Source organism: Bos taurus, chromosome 24 (assembly GCF_002263795.3).
Source record: "Bos taurus isolate L1 Dominette 01449 registration number 42190680 breed Hereford chromosome 24, ARS-UCD2.0, whole genome shotgun sequence".
In the NCBI taxonomy this organism is placed as follows: Eukaryota; Metazoa; Chordata; class Mammalia; order Artiodactyla; family Bovidae; genus Bos; species Bos taurus.
The window spans coordinates 53,664,211-53,682,773 of NC_037351.1; the positions used below are offsets into that span (position 1 = coordinate 53,664,211).

General features: G+C 42.9%; 1 long non-coding RNA gene across 1 annotated transcript; it reads right to left on the reverse strand.

The window, feature by feature from the left end:
- Positions 1 to 3,971: 3,971 nt before the first annotated feature.
- On the reverse strand, positions 3,972 to 17,418 carry LOC104975792 (uncharacterized). The gene is made up of 3 exons (XR_815255.4): positions 17,162 to 17,418; positions 4,605 to 4,663; positions 3,972 to 4,333 (listed from the first exon to the last, which is right to left on the reverse strand). It is a non-coding gene; the product is annotated as an uncharacterized lncRNA (long non-coding RNA).
- Positions 17,419 to 18,563: the final 1,145 nt, after the last annotated feature.

Consider the following 18,563-nt stretch of genomic DNA (forward strand, 5'->3'; position numbering starts at 1 on the left):
TGGGTATGTAGCTGTGTTAACTTACATTTCCTCAGTGACAAATAACGTTAAGGATCTCTGTGTGTCTGTGTGTATATGTGAGGTCCTCAAATCTTTTGCCCATTTCCCCCCTACGTTATCCAGTGTTTTTTTTTTTAATGAGGATGTCTAGGAAAGATTTGGCATTCGAGTTACCCATTTCCTTATGTTGAATACTTTGGCTCAGAAAATGATAAGCTAACCTCTTTGATCTCTGCCAAACTTGAGGAGACTCATACTTTCTGTATAATAAGAATGTGTTCTGGACTACTCGATCCGATCATCTAGTACGTTAGAGGTCCTCTATCTCTATATGTGTATCTTTTCTGCTAGGACACGTGCTGTTCGTTAAAATTTTATGACAATTTGGTCGTTGTTGTTTAGTCACTAAGCTGTGTCTGACTATTTTTTGACCCTCTGGACTGTACCTGACAGGCTCCTCTGTCCCTGGGATTTCTCAGGCAAGAATACTGGAGTGGGCTGCCATTTCTTCCTCCAGGGAATCTTCGTGATCCAAAGATTGAACCTACGTCTCTTGCATTGGCAGGTGGATTCTTTACCATAGAGCCACCTGGTACCATCTTTATATCACATATGTTGTAGTAGATACTATTAATGTTATTGGAGACATGAACACTAGAATTAGTGCAGGGGCTTTCAACAGAAAGTCCCCTTGCAACCAATGTAGAATGGAAGAAAGGTTTTTTGTGTGTTTTGTTTTTATGGAAATTTTATTAGGAGATCAGTCCTGGGTGTTCTTTGGAAGGAATGATGCTAAAGCTGAAACTCCTCATGCGAAGAGTTGACTCATTGGACAAGACCCTGATGCTGGGAGGGATTGGGGGCAGGAGGAGAAGGGGACGACAGAGGATGAGATGGCTGGATGGCATCACTGACTCGATGGACATGAGTCTGAGTGAACTCGGGGAGTTGGTGATGAACAGGGAGGCCTGGTGTGCTGCGATTCATGGGGTCGCAAAGAGTCGGACACGACTGAGTGACTGAACTGAACTGAACTGAAGGACAGAATGTCAACTTAGAAAATTTTCTCCAACTGCAACTATTAGTAAATGAGATATTGCCAGCATAAATCTAAAGGGTACTTTTTTTAGGGGGTACTTTTAAAAGTGGCTTCCCTGGTAGCTCAGATGGTGAAGAATCTGCCTGCAATGTGGGGGACCTGGGTTTGATCCTCCATGGGGAAGATCCCCTGGAGAAGGGAATGGCTACCCACTCCAGTATTGTTGCCTGAAGAATTCCATGGACAGAGGAGCCTGGCAGCTACAGTCCATGGGGTCATAGAGAGTCGGACAAGACTGAGTGAATAACATGTTTAAAATACTTTATATTTACACTTAGTTTTTAGAATTATCTATTTAAAACAAGAAAGGTAACTTGAAAAACAATTAAGCTCTCTTTTCTCATTCTCATCCTCAGGGTAGATTCTTTTTTTTTTTTTTTTACTGTGCTGCATGTTATGTGGACCAACAAGGGATGGAATCACCTGCACCCTTGCATTGGAACCATGGGGTCTTAATCACTGGACCACCAGGCAAGTCCTAGGGAAGAGTCTTTGGACCCTACAGACAGTGACCGATATCTCCTTCCTCTCAATCTTGAATAGCTGCCTCTGAGTTGTACACATAATTGGACTTTGAAATTAATGCGTGAGTGTCTGCTCAGTCATGTCCAACTCTTCCTGACCCCATGGACCGTAGCCCTCCAGGCTCCTCTGTCCATGGGATTTTCCAGGCAAGAACACTGGAGTAGGCTGCCCTTCCCTCCTCCAGGTTTGAAATCAATACTACCTGATAAAATCCAGAGGAAAAAGATGGGAGTCGCATCCAAAATAATAGTGATTATCTATTTTTCCAACTGTTGCAGATGTCTGTGTGCGCATGTGTGTGTTGGGTGGGGGGTGGGTTGTTAAAGATTTGCCCTGAATAGTGGAGAGGATTTCTGTTCTCCCAGAGGCCGTGTATTTACTTCTTTTCTCTCTCATTTTCTTTCTTCATCCTCCCTTTCTCTTCCCCAAGGCAAGAACAGTTATTTACTTAATTAGGGAGGAGAGCCTGACAGTCCTAAAGCCAGGTGGGCTCAGCCCTGAGAATCCTTTTTAGACGGCCTCCCCCAGGGCGCTGCGGGTTCACTGTGAGTCCAGGTTCTCATCGGTGAGCTGGCAGGCGTGTCTGCCCTTCCACAGGCCCTGACAGGCCTCTGTTCTCTCAAAACCAGCTTCTTACCCTGTTCCCTGTTCCCGGGTGGAAAAGTCAGCTCGGCTGTTCACATGTGGCTACTTATCTTCAATTCACAGTGGGTGGGGCTCTGCCGGAGGTAGGCGGGGTAGGTCTCAGGAAAATGCTTTTCACTTTAAACCTAGCGTTAGTACTAATATAGTTTAGGATCCACATGTCTTCCGTCTACAGGGGATTTGAGCCATGGCCTTTGAGATTCAAAAAAAAGAAAAGAAAGCTTGGGGTGACGTCTGTGAAAGTGCGGCTCCATTCTGCTCCCCCGGGGAGGCGTGGCCCAGGTCACGTGTCCAGGGCCCGCTCTGTGCTTTTGCTCCACCCTCTCTGATAGGCGGTCAAAACCAGACTCCCTCCTCTCTCCCCTGACGCTTCAATAGTGAGATATCTTGTAAAAAGTCTAGGTGTTACGCAAGCATTTGCTGAGACTTGCAGAAAAACAAAGGAAAGCATAAGTAAAAAGGAAAGAAAGAAAGTAGATTTTAAGGTAGAGAAGGCTGATTCGAAAGCGTTAGAGTTATGAGTTATGGTTTGATAACATGCTGTTAACTTGAGTATCTACCTCAGCAATTTTTCCTAAAGAATGGATAAAGGTGACTCAAGAAAAGGGAGCAGATCTTTAAACTCAATAAATCTGTTTTTTTTTTTTTTTTTCCTAAAGCAGATGCCTTCTGCTTTTATTTACTGAGTTAAAAACACATATCATATTTTTATGGCATGCATTTTTGGCCTCACGCTGTATTTTCTTCCTGTTTAGGATCGTAACCACAGTGGTTCTGCCAACCACAGTCCTTTTCAGGAATGTTGTTGTTGTTTAGCTGCTAAGCTGTGTCCAACTCTTTGCAGCCTCCTAGACTGTAGCATGCCAGGCTCTTCTGTCCTCTACTAGCTCCTGGAGTTTACTCAAATTCATATCCATTGAATCAGTGATGCTTTCTAACCATCTCGTCTTCTGCTGCCCTCTTCTCCTTTGGCCTTCAGTCTTTCCCAGCATCAGGGACTTACTGATCTTGAACTGAGGACTAATCTGTTCAAGCTTAACATAGATCCTAGTTGTTGATGCTTCTACAAAGCCTGAACCTCAGTGAGCAAGAATGATTTCTTAAGTTATTTCAAATAATGTCAAATGAAATTCTAAGTCACCTATAATCCTTGTGCATTTTCTTTAAGTTGTCTTTCTTTCTATACTTGTATTTTTTCAATACTCTGTGCAATGAGTACTTTAAAAATATTTGACACTTGGGGTTAAGCTGTTCACAACTTCAAAGCATGAGCTTGAGCAACCTTCGAGGCAGACTCTGTCTAGGAAGACAGCTTGCTGAGATTAAAAAACAATGATTAAAGAACTATAGAGAATAGATTTATGGACATAGGGAGGGGCAGGAGAGGGTGAGATGTAAGGAAAGAGTTAACAAGGTAACTTACATTACCATATGGAAAATAGATAGCCAATGGGCATTTGCTGTACGGCTCTGGAAACTCAAGCAGAGGCTTTGTATCAACCTAGAGGGGTGGGATGAGGAGGGAGATGGGAGGGAGCTTCAAAGGGGAGGAGATATATGTATACCTATGGCTGATTCATGTGGAGGTTTGACAGAAAACAACAAAATTCTGTAAAGCAATTATCCTTCAATAAAAAATAAATTAAAAAAAAAACTAGGAAACCTGATTCTGCCAAACAGCTTGACAATTGTGAATAATTTATTTAATCTCTGTAGTCATTCATTTACTAGAAGACTCTTGAGAGTCCCTTGGACTGCAAGGAGATCCAACCAGTCCATTCTGAAGGAGATCAGCCCTGGGATTTCTTTGGAAGGAATGATGCTAAAGCTGAAACTCCAGTACTTTGGCCACCTCATGCGAAGAGTTGACTCATTGGAAAACACTCTGATGCTGGAAGGGATTGGGGGCAGGAGGAGAAGGGGATGACAGAGGATAAGATGGCTGGATGGCATCAATGACTTGATGGACGTGAGTCTGAGTGAACTCCAGGAGTTGGTGATGGACAGGGAGGCCTGGCGTGCTGCGATTCATGGGGTTGCAAAGAGTCGGACACGACTGAGCGACTGGAAAAAAAAAAAAAAAAATGACCCAGTCATTTCAGTCTCTATGATCCTTTCCAATTCAGAATATTTGAATAGATGCTGTTTTAAAATACTCTGGTGTTTCTCATGAAGCCCTTTCACATACACATATCATTTTGTCTTCAAGAGAATCATTAAAGTAGATAAGGCTGGTCTTTGGAGAATAGATAAAGAAGTTGGGTATCCTTTTAACTAAGATGATAACTAAGTGGTAACTAGGATTGTGGGAAATTAGGTGATTGGCAGTGATTACCTGTGTGATAAATGGCAGAACTGGAACAAGAACTCGGGTCTTCTGACTGCAGCAAATACCTGTGTAGGCCACAAAAAGATGCAAGAGAAAGCGTAACTATTTGGAATCACTAATTATCTGCAAGTAATTCTTCTGCTGGTGATAATGCCCTTTACTCAAACCACACTAACTCAAAGTAAAAGTAAATACCAGAAATAAAAGTAATAAAATGGCCAGTGCTTTATTGTAGTATGAGTATGGGGTAATTACAAGGGATTGAAAGAAAACAGCTGAGTTCCGGGTGGGTGAGTTTGAGGCTGCAGTGTGGAGGAAAGTTATGATTCAGTTATGGCCACTCCTTACCAGAAATGTAGTGATAAGGTATAAGCGGTAGGGGACAAAGCCATGAGGAAATGCCAAGAAGTAGGAAACTCTGACTACTTCTTGTTGTTGAGTCATTAAGTCGTGTCCTACTCTTTTGTGACCCCATGGACTGTAACCGGCCAGGCTCCTCTGTTCATGGGATTTCCCAGGCAAGCATACTGGAGTGGGTTGCCATTTCCTTCTCTGAGGGATCTTCCCAACCCAGGGATCAAACCGCATCTCTTGCATTGGCAGGCAGATTCTTTACTGCTGTGCCCCCTGGGAAGCCCTAAGGCTTGGTGAAAGTGAACATGAAGTCGCTCAGTCGTGTCCATGTGACCCCATGGACTGTAGCCTACCAGGCTCCTCCCTCCATGGGATTCTCCAGGCAAGAGTACTGGAGTGAGTTGCCATTTTCCTCCTCCAGGGGATCTTCCCGACCCAGAGATTGAACCTGGGTCTCCCGCATTCCAGGCGGATGCTTTAACCTCTAAGCCACCAGGGAAGCCACAAGGGCTGTATAGTCCATGGAATTCTCCAGGCCAGAATGCTGGAGTTGGGTAGCCTATCCCTTCTCCAGGGGATCTTCCCGACCCAGGGATCAAACTGCATCTCTTGCATTGGCAGGCAGATACTTTACCACTGAGCCCCCTGGGAAGCCCTAAAGCTAGGTAAAGGAGAAGAACTTGGAGACTAAAACTATTTGAAAAATAATAGCATATGAAAAACACAATTATGACCATGCTGAAAAGAATGAAGACTAGGGAGAGATAAAAACTTGGTGATTGGATTACAATAAAAATGTTTGTAACTACCAACTGCATGCCAAAATGTAGGGACTTCCCTGGTGGTCCAGTGGTTAAGACTCTACACTTCCGATGCAGGGCATGTGGGTTCAGTTCCTGGTTGGGGACCTAAGATCCTCCATGCCGAGGGCAACTAAGCCTACACACTGCAATGAAGACCCTGCACAGCCAAAAAAAAAAAAAAGTGATATGAAAAAAAAAATTTTAAAAAAAGTGATATGATTTAGGATGTGATACTTAAAAATTAAGGGGTAAAGTGTATGATGTATGAAACCTACTCCCAAATAGCTCAGAAAAAATACGTGTGCGTGCATGCATGCGTGTGTGTGTGTGTGTGTGTGTGTGTAGCTTGAACCAGAATACTTTCTGCTTTCTGCTGCTCTCTGACACAATCATTCTTGATTGGGGAATAAAACCCTTCCCAGTTCCTTAAAGATACGGAAAATCAGCAAAGGTTATAGAGAGAAAGTATTAGCAATGTTTATGTTGTGGTACGTGGCCCCACTCCTGAGAGTGATGAACTAAACTCCTATGTGGTTCAAGGTTTCCCTCAAGACCAACTGAGCTAATGAATGAGCAAGTACTTGGTAAAGACAATGGAACAATAAAAAATGAAAGTATTGCTGAACTGTGGTGATATAACTAACTATCAGGTATACACAGTTATTACTATTAAGCTAAAAGAAAGTCAAAGTTAGCATTGGAAAATAAATCATCAATAAATCATCAGATTTGTTTTTTTAATACTATAAGCGCATAATAGGCAATTTAGCTGCCCTAATCCTAATGGATACAAATCCACTGTTGTTTTCTCTTCACAATGACTCATGAAGTGTGCTTGCCAGAGCTGCTGTAACAAAGTATCACAAACCAGGTGGCTGACACAACAGAAATGTATTGTATCACAGTTTTGTCAAGCCCCAGATCAAAGTTCCAGTAAGGTTAGTTCCTCCTGTGAGGGAAGGATCTATTTCAGGCCTTTCTCCTTGACTTACGGATGCCTGGGTCGGGAAGATCCCCTGGAGGAGGGCATGGCAACCCACTCCAGTATTCTTGCCTGGAGAATCCCATGGAGAGAGAAGCCTGGTGGGCTACGGTCCATAAGGTCCCAAAGGTCAGACATGACTGAAGTGACTTAGCACACACGAAAGTCTTCTCCCTACGTCTCTTCACGTCATCTTTTTCTATGATGTCTGTGCCCAAATTCCCTCTCCTTATAAGAACACCAGTCATATTGGACTAAGGTCCACTCTAGTTATCTCATTTTAACTGGTCCACCTCTGTAAAGACCCTCTCTATATATTCTGGGATACTGGGGGTAAGAACTTCAACACATGAATTTGGGGGCAAAACCCACGATACGAAGAATAGTTTCTTTTGTGAGTATAGGTGCAAAGTCCTTTTCTTAAAGAACAAATTCTTTGATGAGCCATTGATTTTAGTGAAAGATGATTCTTCCTTTTTCACTCTTTCAATTTCAAGGCATGTCTCATTTCCACTGCTAGATCTATCTCACTGAAATGGGGAAAAAGAGAGGAGGTTGACCTCCAGAGTACTGGAAGGACTGATGCTGAAGCTGAAGCTCCAATACTTTGGCCTCCTGATACAAAAAGCCAACTCACTGCAACTCACTGATATTGAGGGTATCAGGAGAAGAGGGTGACAGAGGATGAGGTGGTTGGATGGCATCACCTACTCAATGAACATGAGTTTGAGCAAGCTCCAGGAGATAGTGGAGGACAATGACGTCTGGCATGCTGCAATCTATGGTGTCTCAAAGAGTAGCACGTGACTTAGTAGCTGAACAACAACCACCACCACGATATTACAGGATTGGCGGTGAATTCAAAACCTACCAAATGGTTTTCCAGGCATACCCAATAGGTATTCCAATATACCTATTGGAAAGGTATGTAATAATAGGTGAGAACTCATTTTACTGCTTTGTGTAAGAGTGTAAAAAATGGAAATGGTGTGGTTGTGGCTGAAGTCAGGCTGCTGGCTGAGCTACAAAACACAGTGCAATCAGGAGCCTCCAAGGCTGGGTCCCCATCAGTATAAAAAAGAAAATAAAAAATATTTTCATAACGAACATATCAGCGACAGAACACTTACAAATACGAGATATCAATACGTTCTGTTGGAGAGCACACTCTTTAAGAGACACATGTCATTGAAGAAACCTTTTTTGTGTGTGGCTGGATTATCTAGAAATCTGAGAATTATTCTAGTCATTTATCTTTCACCATTAAACTAAAACTTTTTTCGGTTTTAATAAGAGCGTTTCAGCTAAAATATTCATGGCAGCAACCAGCCTTTTCCATTGTTTGCTGAGTACACCCCCAAAGCTTAAAATATAGTCCTCATTTTCATCTGTCATGTATTAACATGTGCTCTCCGCCTTAACTGCGGGCAATTACTGAAAATGTCTTTGAGGCAGTAAGACAGGTTGTACCTAATTCTCTTCTTCTGACTCTGTAGAGTTTCATGATAAACCCTGGAAGTAAAAAGGGGTGGGAGGAAGGGAAGCCCCCAATCCTTTTTATGAAATCTTCCTCCCATTTTTTTTCAAATAGCAACCAGTTTAATTATAAGTTGTAAGTTTCTCCTGCTGCCAACAATTGCTAAATAATAATGACAGCACTCAGCGCTTCTCAGTGAAGCACACATGAGAGGCTCTGAAATAATCCTCAGAAAGGACTGGAGAGTGTGTGGTGCCAGCTTCACGCCCGTGGCCGTGCGTGGGAGCAGAGGCATGGAAGTCAAATCCTCAGAGTCGACCTTCTGCAGCAGCCTGATGCCAGCCCATGCACTTCTTTATTTAGGAAGGGCTTTCCACTGTGTGTTAGCCACTCAGGCGTGTCTGACTCTTTGCGACCCCATGGACTGTAGCCCACCAGGCTCCTCTGTCCATGGAATTCTCCAGGCAAGAATACTGGAGTGGGTTACCATTTCCTTCTCCAGAGGATCCTCCTGACCCAGGGATTGAACCTGGGTCTCCTGCACTGCAAGTGGGTTCCTTACCTTCTGAGCCACGTATAGTCCATGGAATTATCCAGGCCAGAATACTGGAGTGGGTTACCTTTCCCTTCTCCAGAGGATTTTCCCAACCCAGGGATTGAATCCAGGTCTCCTGCATTGCAGGCAGATTCTTTACCAGCTGAACCTTCCACTCTATAGGGCTTCCAGGATGGCTCAGATGCTAAAGAATCTGCCTGCAATGCAGGAGATTCAGGTTCGATTCCTGGGTCAGGAAGATCTCCTAGAGAAGGAAATGGCTACTCACCGTAGTATTCTTGCCTGGGAATTCCCATGGACAGAGGAACCTGGTCGGCTACACTCCAGGGGGTCACAGAGAGTCGGACACGACTGAGCGAGTAAAGCACACGCTTTCACTGTATAAGAGCTGAAAATGTACCGGTGGGCTTAAACCAACAATAAGCAACAGTAAGGTGGTGACAATCACTGAATCCTAGTTGAGTTGAATTATTGGTACAATAAATATAATGAGAAGGAAAGAATCTAGTATTTCCTGAACCCTTGCTTAGTGACAAGGTCAGCGCTTGGCCAACTTTAAAGTGTGTATGAATCACTCAAGGCATCTTTTTATTTTTTCAAGTCGTTTCTGATGTGTTTCAAGATTATTTTATTTAGTCATTTATTTAGCTGCACTGGGGTCTGTGGGATCCTTAGTTCCCTCGCCAGGGATCGAACCAGCACCCCCTGCAGTGGAAGCCAGGAGTCCTAACTACTGGACCGCCAGGCAAGCTCCAGCTAGGGCATTCTCTTAACAAGCATGTTCAGATTCAGCAGGCCTGGGGCAGGGCCTGAGATTTGCACTTTTACCAGATTCTCAGTGACTGCTACTTTCTGGTCCCCAGACCATAGTGTGTGCAGCAAAAGCCTAGATCCTTCATATTTAGTACCTACAATAAATTTGAGAGACTTAAAAATTAATAAATGAGGAAACCTGAAATTGATTTATAGCAAAGTTCCTATTCTTTCCAGTACTCTAATAATACCCAATAAGAGTAACAAATGCTTTAATTTTTTAAAATTAGTGTCTCAAAAATGCCTGGTCACCTGTGATATTTGTCTCAATTTCAGATCTTCAGGTCCTACCTCAGTCTATCATACTGAAATTTCTAGATGATGTGCCTAGGAAAATGTGTTTTAAACGGATACCTCGCTTGATTCTCACGATCAGGAAAGTTTAGGAAACAATGATTATCTAGGTGACACTGTAGTTTTGCAGCTTACGTGAGGAACTCTGGTATTCTATGGTTATTTCTGAGTTTAAGCAGAACCATACCCGCTGGGGACCTTTAATGCATTTCAACTTCACAGAGAAGGGCTGCCGGGACACACAGAGTGAAACTTGTCGGTTTCATGATGAAAGGGATAGGTTTGAACCTGTATCTTATAACAGGGTGCTAAAGTACAGTATCTAATTATGTCACTCTTAATTGTAAGGTGAAAGCAACAACAGCCACAACGTTTTCTTTGCCTCTTTATCAGGTGAATGATCTTTGCCACCAATCCAATTACAGAGGATCAGTATTCTAAAATAAAAGCTCACTGGGATAATATCTCCCATATCCAAAAGACATGGTTAACTTTTTTAGTAGCAACTCTCAGTGCGATCAGAATAAGGTTGGTTATTTATCTATGCTTTGAAAAGTTTACTTTGCACCAAGGAGATGACCCATAAATATTTCACTATAGCTCTGAGCAGGAAATGAAAGGCCAAAGTAGACTTTTTAAAGTAAACATTGAGTTACTTCTTTTAGATCACTGATAGTATTTCTAACTTAAAGAAAAACAAAACACATTCAATGTATGTTATTCAAAGGCACTTTAGAATCTTGGTATAGTTAATGTACTTATGAAATATAATTTATTAGCTTGATACATTCTGTTACTAATGGAACCTAATAATTTGATAACTGGAAGACCTTAGATTTTCTTACATATTTCTATATTTTCAGGAAAATCTAATTATATATGACCAACTTTCAAATGAAATATTACATTTTCTTTTTAAAATTAACAGGATATTTCAAATATGTCAGAAGACTTGTATACTGAAATCTTCCTATGACACAGTTCACTAAGCATAGAATTTGTTTCAGAGAAGTGCAACCAATATAAATATTAGTCATTTGGAGACACTCCACTTAGATTTGAAACCTAGATTGTGCCAGTTACATAACTTTTCTGAGCCTTCATTTCCTCATCTATGAAATAGGGACATTTCCTTGTTGAGTTGTATTAGACTAGAGGTACATGAAGAGACAATGGCAACCCACTCAGTACTCTTGCCTGGAAAATCTCATGGGCGGAGGAGCCTGGTAGGCTGCAGTCCATGGGGTCGCTAAGAGCTGGGCACGACTGAGCAACTTCACATTCAGTTTACACTTTCATGCATTGGAGAAGGAAATGGCAACCCACTCCAGTATTCTTGCTTGGAGAATCCCAGGGACAGAGGAGCCTAGTGGGCTGCTGTCTATGGGGTCTCACAGAATCGGACACGACTGAAGTAACTTAGCAGCAGCAGCGGCAGATGAAGAGGCAAGCACATGGTAGGTGATTAATGAATGGTAATAATAAAATAAGGCATCATTGCTAAACTACCAGAAGAACTTTTTTAAAGTGATAGGGGCTTCCCTGATGGCTCAGTGGTGAAGAATCTGCCTGCCAGTGCAGAGGACTGGAAGGAAAGTTATGACCAACCTAGACAGCATATTCGGAGAAGGCAATGGCACCCAACTCCAGTACTCTTGCCTGGAAAATCCCATGGACGGAGGAACCTGGTAGGCTTCAGTCCATGGGGTCGCTAAGAGTCAGACACGACTTAGCAACTTCACTTTCGCTTTTCACTTTCATGCATTGGAGAAGGAAATGGCAACCCACTCCAGTGTTCTTGCCTGGACAATCCCAGGGACGGGGGAGCCTGGTGGGCTGCCGTCTCTGGAGTCGCACAGAGTCGGACACAACTGAAGCGACTTAGCAGCAGCAGACAGTATATTAAAAAGCAGAGACATTACTTTGCCAACAAAGGTCCATCTAGTCAAAGCTGTGGTTTATTCCAGTACTCATGTATGGATGTGAGAACTGGATTATAAAGAAAGCTGAGCGCCAAAGAACTGATGCTTTTGAACTGTGGTGTTGGAGAAGACTCTTGGGAGTCCCTTGCACTTCAAGGAGATCCAACCAGTCCATCCTAAAGGAGATCAGTCCTGGGTGTTCATTGGAAGGACTGATGCTGAGGCTGAAATTCCAATACTTTTGCCATCTGACTAGAACTGACTCATTGGAAAAGACCCTGATGCTAGGAAAGATTGAGGGCAGGAGGAGAAGGGGACAACAGAGGATAAGATAGTTGGATGGCATCACCAACTCAATGGACATGAGTTTGAGCAAGCTCTGGGAGTTGGTGATGGACAGGCAGGCCTGGTGTGCTGAAGTCCATGGGGTCGCAAAGAGTCGGACAGGACTGAGCAACTCAACTGAACTGCACTCACTGGGAGGATCCCAAACGCCACAGGGCAGCGGGGCCTGTGCGCCACGACTACTGAGCCTGTACTCTGGAGCCCAGGGGCCGCAACTACTGAGCCTATGTGCTGCAGCTACTGAAGCCCTCGCGCCCTATGGCCCGTGCTCCGCGACAAGAGAAGCCACCGCAATGAGAAGCTCGTTCACTGTACCTAGGAAGCAGAGCCCACAATTAGAGAGTAGCTCACCGCAACTAAAGAATAGCCTGTGTAGCAACAAAGACACAGCACACACAAAAGAAAATAAAATTATTTTGTAAAAAGTGATAATAATCTGTCTAGCAAAGTTCCTGCATAGGTATTTCCTCCACTGGATCATAGTGGAGTCACGTGATGTCTGTGTGTGCGTTCTAAGTCACTTCAGCCCGACTCTTGTTGATCGACTCTTTGTGACCCCATGGACTGTAACCTGCCAGGCTCCTCTGTTCATGGGATTTCCCAGGCAATCATATTGGAGTGGGTTGCCATTTCCTTCTCCAGGCGATCTTCCCAACCCAGGGATCTTATGTATATCTGTGTATCTGATGTCCTCTGCATTGGCAGATGGATTTTTTACCACTAGGGCCACCTGGTAATCCCCACATGATGTCTACATTTTACTTATTCAAATTCAACTCGATGTACTTGACAAATAAAGGAAAAAATGGAAAGATGGGGGAAAAACCTCCCAATTTAAAATTGTCTAGGCAATTTCAGCCCTATACTCCACTCAATGAGCATGAATATTCTCGTGTACATTGTAAAATGAGAATGTGAGTCTTTATTGGTTTTGCTTCCAACAGGCCTCTCAAAGCATGAACGTTTCACTGTCCAAAGTATAACTCTAGGAACTTGACACATAGCTTTCAGTACAAAATATTCCTAAAGTGCAGCCAATGCCTGCACTTTATCTGGTGTTCAACTGAAGAAACAATTCTCCATTTCAAAGCTGGAGGGAAGCCGACTTTATCGGAACTGTTGAGAAATACTGTCTGTCTTTGAAGTAACAACTTCCTGAGGCGTTTTCCAGTGTAATGTTTAAAAAATCTTTTGTTTTGAAATAATTTTAGACTTACAGAAGTTGCAAAAAGTTGAAATAATGCTTCAGAAAGATGGTCTCTGCTCTTCACCCAGTTTCTCTGTGTTAACAATTTTCATTTCCATAGCCTAATTATCAAAAGCAGGAGACACAAGTGGGTGTAAGACTCTTCACTAAACGACAAAGCTTATTCAGATTTCACCAGATTTTCTCCATTGTCCTTTTTCTGTCACAGAACCTCATCCGGGCTCCTACCTTTCTTTTATTTTTTCCGTTTTCTTGCTCTCCTCCAAACTAGGATGATTCCTCATTTCTCTTATCTTTTATGACTTTGGTCTGTGACTCCATGAAAGTAAAGTAAATGAATCAAGTCATTTTGAAAAATGTCTTAAGTAGGTATTGATGTCTTAGCTAATTCTGTGTAAATTCCAAACCAGGATATTTTATACAGCGGATTATTTATCAATTTGTCATTACACAAGTGCATGTAATAGATGCTATTTACTGGAATGAATATAACTACCCAAGTGATAATGAAGTAACAAACTGTGCTTGCTTTTGGATAGTGACTATTTTAGAGTTGGAATCCTTTCAGATACTGGTGGAAGAATTTGTTGATGGTTCTACATTTCTAACACCTCAAATGAATTGGAGATTCAGCAATTCTGACTTTGGGTACTCATTACCCTTGATTTCTAAATAATCTTTCCTGCTTTATTCAAAAGAAAAATGAGGTAAAATGTTTAGTCAAGTAAGAATCATCTCATACAGAAACTTTTCTAAGCAGTGATCATTTTAACAGTAGTAATTCACTGTTTGGTGCCAGTCTATGCAAAAATATCCTTCAATTATAAACATTAAGTGGGCATAAACTGCAAAGATCAATTCCTTTAGGGAGTTTAAAATATGGTAACAGAAATGGAAAATAATAGTTGAGACCTTCAGTCAGTTCAGTCGCTCAATCATGTCCGACTCTTTGTGACCCCATTAATTGCAGCACGCCAGGCCTCCCTGTCCATCACCAACTCCCAGAGTTCACTCAAACTCATGTCCATAGAGTCGGTGATGCCATCCAGCCATCTCATCCTCTGTCGTCCCCTTCTCCTCCTGCCCCCAATCCCTCCCAGCATCAGAGTCTTTTCCAATGAGTCAACTTTTCGCATGAGGTGGCCAAAGTACTGGAGTTTCAGCTTTAGTATCAGCCCTTCCAAAGAACCGAAGAAGGCAATGGCACCCTACTCCAGTACTCTTGCCTGGAAAATCCCATGGATGGAGGAGCCTGGTGGGCTGCAGTCCATGGGGTCGCTAAGAGTCAGACACCACTGAGCAATTTCACTTTCACTGGTCACTTTCATGCATTGGAGAAGGAAATGGCAACCCACTCCAGTGTTCTTGCCTGGAGAATCCCAGGGACGGGGGAGCCTGGTGGGCTACTGTCTATGGGGTCGCACAGGGTCAGACACGACTGAAGTGACTCAGCAGCAGCAGCAGCAGCTTCCAAAGAACACCCAGGACTGATCTCCTTTAGAATGGATTGGTTGGATCTCCTTGCAGTCCAAGGGACTCTCAAGAGTCTTCTCCAACACCACAGTTCAAAAGCATCAATTCTTTGGCACTCAGCTTTCTTCACAGTCCAACTCTCACATCCATACATGACTACTGGAAAAACCATAGCCTTGACTAGATGGATCTTTGTTGGCAAAGTAATGTCTTTGCTTTTTAATATGCTATCTAGGTTGGTCATAACCCTCCTTCCAAGGAGTAAGCATCTTTTAATTTCATGGCTACAATCACCATCTGCCATGATTTTGGAGCCCAAGAGGTTTAAAAAATTTATAAACAGAAGTCAAAGGACAGTAGTCATCAATCTATATATGTATATGTTAACTAATAAAAAGAGAAATTTTTTTATTGCATTTTTGAATATCATTAGCAAAATATAAGATTTTTTTCCCTCAACTTTTGTAAGGTAGGCATGTATGCATGCTAAGGCACTTGGTTGTGGCCGACCCTTTGTGACCCCATGGACTGTAACCCCCCAGGCTCCTCTTTCCATAGGATTCTCCAGGTGAGAATACTGGACTGTGTCACCATGCCCTCCTCCAGGGGATCTTCCCCATCCAGAGATCAAACCCATGTTTCTCACATCTTCTCCATTGGTAGGCAGTTTATTTACTGCTTGCGTTATGTGGGAAGCCCTTAGTGAGTTATACTGCAAAAAAAAATTGTATATATCTAGGTTGTAAAATGTGATAATTTAATAAATATACATATTTAAAATGATTACCACAATCAAGTTAATTAACACATCTATTGTCTCACATAGTTACGTGTGTGTGTGTGTGTGTGTGTGTGTGTGTGTGTGTGTGTGTATGGTGAGTCTGGAGGACTTCCTGTTTTCAGTTTTTTTTTTTATTTCTATTATTAAGATTTGAAAAAAAAACATTGCTTTATTTAGAGTCTGTTTGTGATTACATATTTTTTTAAACTTTTTATTTTGGGATACATTTATGTTTACAGAAAAGTTGCAAAGATAATCAACAGATTTCTCGAATAACCCTCACCAGTTTCTGCTGTTGTTGGCATGTTACATTACCACTGTACTTTGGTTAAAACTAAGAAACTGGCAGGGATACATTTCTATAAATTTGAGATTTTATTTAGATTTCCCCAGTTTTCCCATTAATATCCTCTTTCTGTTATGGAATACAATTTAGGGAGCCACATGGCATTTAACTGCCATGGTTTTTTAGTCTCTTCCAACCTGTGACACTTCTTTCATCTTGTCTTTTCTGATCTTGTCACTTTTGATAGAAACTGGTTACTGTTTCTATCTTGTTTGTAAAACAAGCCTCAGTTTGGGTTTGTCTGAGGCTTTCTTGCCATTACGTTGAGATGACCCATTTGGGGGCAAGAATTCCAGAGAAGTGTTGCTGTGCCTTTCTGAAGGCATCCTCTCAGGACGTGTAACATTCACATGGTCATTCGGTCAAGGTAACAACCGTCAGGCCTCTCCACTGTCAGGTTAGTGTCCCTCCCTTTCCATCTTCTGTTCTTTGGAAGCAAGTCACCTGTGCAGTCCACCTGCAAGAGTGGGGAGATTAACCTCCATCTCCTGTAGGGGTGGTTGTCTCCATATATTATTCGGACTTCTTCTACCAGGAAGGTTTGTCTATACAGGACTTTCAATATCTAATGTTACTAAATTATCTAACTGATGATGAAATAATACTATTCATTATTGCACACTTGTTTTGGATAGATACCTATTTAATAGATCCCTACCCTAGTAGGAAGTCTTCCCTGGTGGCTCAGATGGTAAAGCATCTGCTTACAATGCGGGAGGACCCAGGTTCAATCCCTGGGTCAGGAAGATCCTCTGGAGAAGGAAATGGCAACCCACTCCAGTACTCTTGCCTGGAAAATTCCATGGACAGAGGAGCGTGGTAGGCTACATGGGGTCGCAAAGAGTCAGGCACGACTGAGCAACTTCACTCACTCTACCCTAATATATCTTAGTAGGAGAGAGAGGTTAAAAATAAGTAAGCAAGTTTTCCCTGGTGGCTCGGTGGTTAAATAATCCAACACAGGGGACATGGGATCAATCCCTGGTCCGGGAAGATCCCACATGCCACGGAGCAACTAAGCCAGCATGCCGCAACTACCGGAGCCTGCGTACTCCAGGGCCCGTGGTCTGGCAGGAGAAGCCTCCACAACTGCAGACTGCAGCTAGAGAGTAGCCCCAACTAGAGAAAAGCCTGAGCAATAACGAAGACCCAGCAGAGCCAAAAACAAATCAAACATTTAAAAATCTGTTAAAAAATAAGTAAACAGCACCTGCGGTTCTCTTCCGCTCCCTGCTGCCTCCTGTCTTCAGCATGCCTGTCTTCAGTGGTACTAACGGGGCTCCTCAGGGCATTCTCTCACAAAGCAGGGGCCACCTGGGCAGCTGGATCCACAGTCCAGCAGACAAAAAGTGCCAGCTGGGGTGTGAGGGGCACAGGCCTCACGACTTCAGGAGGCACTCAGGGGGCTTCGGCAATTCTACCCAGAAGACTCACCGGGGCTAGAAGTTGGCCCTGTTCCAGCACTGGTTACGAGTCTTCTGTATTTACATTGCACATCTGGGGCAAGTACACACATTCATAGTTTTGGCTACATCCATCTGTCTGTCATCTTAAGAAGAAAAGGGAAAAACCCAGCATATCTTGAACTGAAAGCATAGTGATTTTCTGTTCATGAAATTTTCTGTAAGCTTGCTGTTTTACAAGGAACTTATGAGAATTGATTTTTAAGGAATCAATTTTTTCTCTGGCTAACTAAACTTTTTAATTCATTAAAAAACAAGCAAACAGCAAATGAAAACATTACATATTGACATAAGTGTTATAAATGATACTCAGTATGTCCTGAGAGAATGGAGTATTTCTGAGGGAGGCAACCTAAGAGAGTGCATTCTGGAATGGTCAAAGGTGTTGACATTTGGCTTCCATGAAAAACCTTTCCAACTATAGAGTGGTCTGGGGACAGGAAATTGTCTATGATGTTCCATGTCAAGTGCCAGCTTGATTGGGCCATAGGGTGCCCAGGGATTTGGTTAAATACTATTTTGAGTATGTCTGGGCTTCCCTGATAGCTCAGTTGGTAAAGAATCCTCCAGGAATGCAGGAGGCCCTGGTTCGATTCTTGGGTTGGGAAGATCCCCTAAGAAGAATAGGCTACCCACTCCAATATTCTTGGGCTTCCCTTGTGGCTCAGCTGGTAATGAATCTGCCTGCAATAAGGAAGACCTGGGTTCGATCCCTGGGTTGGGAAGATCCCCTGGAGAAGGGAAAGGCTACCCACTCCAGTATTCTGGCCTGGAGAATTCCAGGGACTGTATAGTCCATGGGGTCACAAAGAGTCGGACAAGACTGAGTGACTTTCAGTTTCACTTTTCACTGAGTGTGTCTATGAAGATGTGTCTGGATGACATTTACATTCCAATGGGGAGACTGAGTAACGCAGGTGCGAGTGGGTTTCATCCAGTCTGTGGACAGCCTGAACAGAAACTGAAGGCTGAATGGGGGAGAATCGACTCTCTCTGACTCACTGTGTTAGAGCTGGGACATCCATCTTCTCTTGGACTTGAAGGCTCTCCTATATCTCCAGCTTGCCGACTGCAGTAAAATACATCTCCAGGACAGAAAGAGGGGTGGGGTGGCCCAAATACAAGGAGAAAAGGTAAACTACCATTAGA